Genomic DNA, 6,947 nt, shown 5'->3' with positions numbered 1-6,947 from the left:
GGGGGCGTTTCCCAGGCGGGGCTCGGAGCCGCGCCTAACTGTAGATTAGCTATTCAATCGGCGCTCTCATTGGAGTTTCTCCTCACTACTATCGAGTATCTCGTGTTTTATGTATCTGCTACCTAATAAATTTTGTCACTGTTCTAATCGTTACTTGCTACTACTCTGTATTTTATTCAACGGACCTGATAGAGGACTGCATGTCCGCATGGTCCGTACATTACTAAACCCTATTAGCTGGATCTTAATGAACTACCATCTTTCAATGAATTTTGTAATTATGATCGCTGAGATTTACACCAATTGATAATTTCAGTAGAATGTTCTTTCTTTCTTTTGGCATTGCTAATTGTTTCTGGGGACGTTTCCAGGCGGGGTTTAAAACCGCGCCTATCTGTCAGTACTCTATTCAGTCGGCAATCTCTGAAATGTTCCCCCCCCAGTACTGTGTGCGATCTCTTCTATTAATGGTGTGTATATACTGAGCCCCGCCTGGGAAACGCCCCCGCTGTTTACCAATAACGTCAATCTAGTAATAAGACAGTTCTATTAATGGGATTTTAAGAAAAATTGGAAAAACTCGAGAAAAAATTGAATATCTTCACAAACAGTTTTTGAATTATATAAAAATTATATAAAATTATATAAAATTATATTTAAAAAAAGCAATAGACGGAGGTTAAGAAAAGGATAACTGCAAATCGGTTATCCTCATCACAAACGTCCGTACAAGACAACCACCAAATAAGTATTCCCTTATATGTTCAAAGTTGGTGAACTGATGCAATTAATAGCAGGGGCTATTCCTAAGTATAATTGATTAATAGCCATTAATGGACTTCTCCTCCAAGAACTTATCCAAACCTTTTTTGAACCCAGCTACACTAACTGCACTAACTACCTTCTCTGGCAACAAATTCCAGAGCTTTATTGTGCGTTGAGTGAAAAAGAATTTTCTCCGATTAGTCTTAAATGTGTTACTTGCTAACTTCATGGAATGCCCCCTAGTCCTTCTATTATTCGAAAGTGTAAATAACCGAGTCACATCTACTCGTTCAAGACCTCTCATGATCTTAAAGACCTCTATCATATCCCCCCTCAGCCGTCTCTTCTCCAAGCTGAACAGCCCTACCTCTTCAGCCTTTCCTCATAGGGGAGCTGTTCCATCCCCCTTATCATTTTGGTTGCCCTTCTCTGTACCTTCTCCATCGCAACCATATCTTTTTTGAGATGCGGCGACCAGAATTGTACACAGTATTCAAGGTGCGGTCTCACCATGGAGCGATACAGAGGCATTATGACATTTTCCGTTCTATTAACCATTCCCTTCCTAATAATTCCTAACATTCTGTTTGCTTTTTTGACTGCTGCAGCACACTGAGCCGACGATTTTAAAGTATTATCCACTATGATGCCTAGATCTTTTTCCTGGGTGGTAGCTCCTAATATGGAACCTAACATCATGTAACTACAGCAAGGGTTATTTTTCCCTATGTGCAACACCTTGCACTTGTCCACATTAAATTTCATCTGCCATTTGGATGCCCAATCTTCCAGTCTTGCAAGGTCCTCCTGTAATGTATCACAGTCTGCCTGTGATTTAACTACTCTGAATAATTTTGTATCATCCGCAAATTTGATAACCTCACTCGTTGTATTCCTTTCCAGATCATTTATATATATATTGAAAAGCACCGGTCCCAATACAGATCCCTGAGGTACTCCACTGTTTACCCTTTTCCACTGAGAATATTGACCATTTAATCCTACTCTCTGTTTCCTGTCTTTTAACCAGTTTGTAATCCACGAAAGGACATCGCCTCCTATCCCATGACTTTTTAGTTTTCGTAGAAGCCTCTCATGAGGGACTTTGTCAAATGCCTTCTGAAAATCCAAATACACTACATCTACCGGTTCACCTTTATCCTCATGTTTATTAACCCCTTCAAAAAAATGAAGCAGATTTGTTAGGCAAGACTTCCCTTGGGTAAATCCATGTTGACTGTGTCCCATTAAATCATGTCTTTCTATATGCTGTACAATTTTGATCTTGAGAATAGTTTCCACTATTTTTCCCGGCACTGAAGTCAGGCTCACTGATCTATAATTACCCGGATCGCCCCTGGAGCCTTTTTTAAATATTGGGGTTACATTGGCCACCCTCCAGTCTTCAGGTACAATGGATGATTTTAATGATAGGTTACAAATTTTAACTAATAGATCAGAAATTTCATTTTTGAGTTCCTTCAGAACCCTAGGATGCATACCATCCGGTCCAGGTGATTTGCTACTCTTTAGTTTGTCAATCTGGCCTACTACATCTTCCAGGTTTACAGTGATCTCGTTCAGTTCGTCTGAGTCATCACCCCTGAAAACCATCTCCGGAACTGGTATCTCTCCAACATCCTCATTAGTAAACACGGAGGCAAAGAATTCATTTAGTCTTTCTGCAATGGCCTTATCTTCCCTAAGAGCCCCTTTAACCCCTCTGTCTTCTAATGGTCCAACCGACTCCCTCACAGGTTTCTTGCTTTGGATATATTTAAAAAAGTTTTTATTATGAGTTTTTGCCTCTATGGCCAACTTCATTTCAAATTCTCTCTTCGCCTGTCTTATCAATGTTTTACACTTACCTTGACAATGCTTATGTTTTATCCTATTTTCTTCAGATGGATCCTTCTTCCAATTTTTGAAGGATGTTTTTTTGGCTAAAATAGCCTCTTTCACCTCACCTTTTAACCATGATGGTAATCGTTTTGCCTTCCTTCCACCTTTCTTAATGCGCGGAATACATATGGACTGCACCTCTAGGATTGTATTTTTAAACAGAGAGAAGGATCCCCTGCTCCTGGGCCTATCTTCCAGCAACTTGTGGACCTTATTCTCTCCCAGAGACTTGATCATGTCCTCCAACTGTTGGCCAAAGAGTAACCTTCCCTTGAAAGGCAAGGAACCCAGTTGAGCTTTTGAGGAGGCATCCACAGACCAGTTCCTAAGCCAGAGGAGCCTGCGGGCCGAGACAGCTGACACCATAGCTCTCCCTGACGTACGTAGGAGATCATACAGCGCATCTGCACTATAAGCTGCTTGGACCGTGTCAGCATCCGAAAGGGACGCCACAGATTGCAAGTGTTGTACCCAGTGCAGACTCGCACGCAGGGCAAAACTGCTGCACATGGCCGCTCACACTCCCAGAGCCGAGAACTAAAAAATCTTCTTAAGCTGTACCTCCAATTTTCGGTCATGCAATTCTTTGAGGGCAATCACTCCTGTGACTGGAATGGTAGTCTTCTTCGTTACCGTGGATACTGCCGCATCCACCTTGGGTACCCGGAGTAGATCCAGAGCTTCCTGTGGCAGTGGGTACAATTTGTCCATAGCGCGGCCAACCTTCAAGCTGAGATCTGGAGGGTCCCACTCCCGGAACAAGAGGTTCGTCACACACATATGAAAAGGGAAGAAGCGAGCCGGACCCCGGAGACCAAGCATCACAAGATCCACTGCACCCATGCGAGAATCCTCCTGAGGAACCTAAATTCTCAACTCTTCCAGAATCGCCGGGATGAGCGGAGCCAATTCATCTTTGCGGTACAGCCGCACCACCTTCGGATCATCACCGTCCAACCCAGCGGCAGCTCCTTGCTTGGGAACCTGGGGCTGACCATCCTGGCCTGCATCAGGCCCCTGGGGGTTCCGCGGGGAGAGTCTCCGCCATCAGAAAGATCTGATGAAGCAGATTCATCAGGAGCAGCCACAGACCTGAGAGGGTGCTTTGACTTTGAGTGCCCCACCCCCGGCGGGGACTTGGGTCGCTTACGAGAGGAGGGGACCTCTGGAACCTTGCCTCTCCGGTGCCTAGTTGCTCTGTGGGCCTTAAATATCTTGTGAAAAAATGTCATCAAATCAGAGGAGAACGACGAAGAAGAACCATTGGAGGCATCCCCAGGGTCCTCTCCCAAAGAATCTGTATGAACTTCCTGTGACTGCCCCCCCCCAGGAGGCCCCCAATCGCGGAGAAAGAGGTGGCGGGGAATTCCTTGCCCCCAAAGCAGCCATCTCAGCACCCCTAAATGTTTTTAAAATGGCTTCCATTCCTACACTGAGCAGGAACGGGTCAGATGGCTAGCGCTGCGATTCAAGCCTCCCAGCACCACGAAGAACAGCTGCTGCCACGGGGATTCCCCCCGCTGATCTCTCTGAAGTCCCTTCCCCTCCCGAAATGCAGTCGGCACAAATGCCGGCCCTGGAGAGGCGGGAGTGTGTGCTGCCGCACGCTGAGCAGGCCGAACCACAAGGCATGGCATTGGGCTAAATTTATCCCCGAACTGCTGAGGTGAGTAGTGCACCAAAAATAGAACGGGGGGCAGTTGCCTTCGCGCGAGCCGAAGCGCATCAGTAAGACAGACAGGGAGGGCTGGAGAGAACACTGAGCCAGTCGACAGCAACAAAAAACAACTTGTACCTTTTGTAACCGTCTCTTTTTAGTCAGTAAGGAGGCCCAGACAACTGATCCGTAAAGATAGACTTTTATTGCCAGCAAGATGCAGCTAAGACAATGGCTTAGTACAACTGCATGTCACGCCCCCTTAGGAGCAAACCTTTATACACTTTACAGTTCTTATCTTTCACACATGCGTTCTGGTTTTTGCTGAACAAACAATTTACAAACTGCTGAACAAGCAATAGCTAGCGTGGTCTCTAGTAGGTGTAGCTTATGATCAGACTATTGTTTCGTCATTTAATTGACGGGTTAGACATTTGCGGCGGCGTTCGTATTAATACAATACAAATTATTATTCCAAAATGGAGTTACGTTTCACTAAATGTTAGTGCGTGAGTACGTCACTACGTATTAGGTTCCGTTTGCGATGCAAATGTTAGTAAATCAAGATGGCTGTGCGTTTCACTGCAGGCATGAAGAAACGAGAGGCGTCTCAGTGGTGCAGTCTTCAGGGGTTCATGGAATCGAACTCCTTCATTCCCCCCTTTGATACTTCAACTTCGGTGGAAGGTGGAAGTATCACTCGTAGCTGTTAAGTAGCTGAAAAGAGAAGCAAAAATTAATACAGATAACTTTCAAGGTGGACCCTAAGATGTTGCTAGGTCGTTGGTGTCTTCACGGGTTTGAGACGGATGGGCCCTATTGGCGTCACCCCCCTTTGTAGCCCGGCTTACCCTAGCAACAAATGTGGTCCAATGTGGTGAGTTAGTTAGGGAGCATTAGAGTTTAGTATCAAAGTAATCGTCATCAGAATCAAAAGTAACATCAGAGTCAGATGCATCAGAATCGGGGAATGAAGAAATTGACACATACTTATTGATCATCATAACATGAGCTGCTGCTCTGCGATCAGCAATGGTTTCAATCATGGATCGTAGATTTCTGAAAATGAGAGGTAGACAAAGAGGAAATAAAATGCAAGTTAGAACGAAAAACAGCAGAGGGATGAGAATGTCTTTCAGTCCGGGAATTGAAGTAAGCCAATTTGGTAGAGAGGCTGTCCAGTCAAGGACACCGGTCCACGTCTGCACAGGGACATGGGCCAATCGGATCATTCGATCAGTAATCTCTTCGATGACTTTGCTCTTATCATCAATCTGTAAACAACAATTAGAGAGATTAAATTTTCCACACACGCCTCCTTCTTGAGCGAGGAGGTAGTCCAAGGCTAAACGGTTTTGGTAGACAGCTGTGATTATTTTGGTGTTTTGCTTGGCAAGGATATTGAGAGCCATGGCAGAATCGTTAGTCAGAAGTTCTAACACTGCTTGCAGTCGGATGATACGATTTAACATATAGATTGGAGTTCTATATCCATAAGAACCATCTTCAGCCCAAGTGGCAGGGCCATAGTATTGTACAATTCGTTCAGGAGGCCACTCCTGATCCTTCCAATCTCCAATAGAAACTTTAGTAGTTCTGCGACGCTTGTTTGGTTTCATAGGACTGTAGACAGGTACACCTAATGTTTCTCCAGCGGTGATTGGTAAGAGAAAGAAACTTGGCCGAATGGTGGCCAGGAAACAGGTGCCATACCAGTTGAGTGGTAACAATTCATAAGCCCTTCGGCCACAAACGAAGTAGTATCCATCTGGCGCAGCGAAGAGGGTGTTGGGCAACCCAGCCGCAGTCCACGTTTTGTTCAGGGTTGAATCAGTCCACAAGGTAGTGGGCATAGTCAAATTCTCTGTCTGCCACCAAGTCAGTTTGGTTAGGTTAGCAGTGAGGACCCCTGTACATGGTGAATTTCCAACAGAGGTAGTATAGATTCGGGAGTGTTGTCGAGATATGCACTGTCTGCCAATAACATCAGTCTGGAGAGCCCACTCGTATGGATGTGTCTTCCGTTTGTAAGTTATAGTTGTGTTCAAGAGATTGAGGTCGGTTTGGAAGACCTCCTTGGCTTCCCATGGCCATTGCTCTCCTGTGTGTGTGCCTCCGCAGACAAAGCAATTCTTAACTTCGAGAGAGAGAGCTATATTCTCAGCCAGATTTACAAACATATTCTTTGCTTGATGTGAAAAGGCATGCTTTTTCAATTCTTCTGATACATGGGATATTTCATCAAAGAAGGACTGATAGCCCACCACCGTGGTCTGATGAATGATTGGGCGAGGCTTGTCTCTACGCTGGGTGATGGTTATGTAAGTCATTGGGTCTCTTCCAGTTCCGTCGATGCCAAAGCCCCAAGTATCTTGCCAGGGGGATCCTTCACCTCGTATGGGCCATTGAACGGACACAATATTACCAGTTACTGCAGTCAATCTGCCGATTCCGTGGCAGCCATGGTAACCTCCTCCTGTATAGTCACATACCAGAGCCCAACCCGATAAAATCAAGTCTCCTTGACAGGGTATCCAACTGGATGGGTTGGCAGCCCGATTGTACGGACAAAGGTACTTGTGGTTATAAACATAGGACTTTTTCCAGGATTGAGATCCGCAAT

This window comes from Rhinatrema bivittatum, chromosome 1, assembly GCF_901001135.1.
Source record: "Rhinatrema bivittatum chromosome 1, aRhiBiv1.1, whole genome shotgun sequence".
NCBI classification, from domain to species: domain Eukaryota; kingdom Metazoa; phylum Chordata; class Amphibia; order Gymnophiona; family Rhinatrematidae; genus Rhinatrema; species Rhinatrema bivittatum.
Note: the sequence above shows the minus strand (reverse complement) of the source record.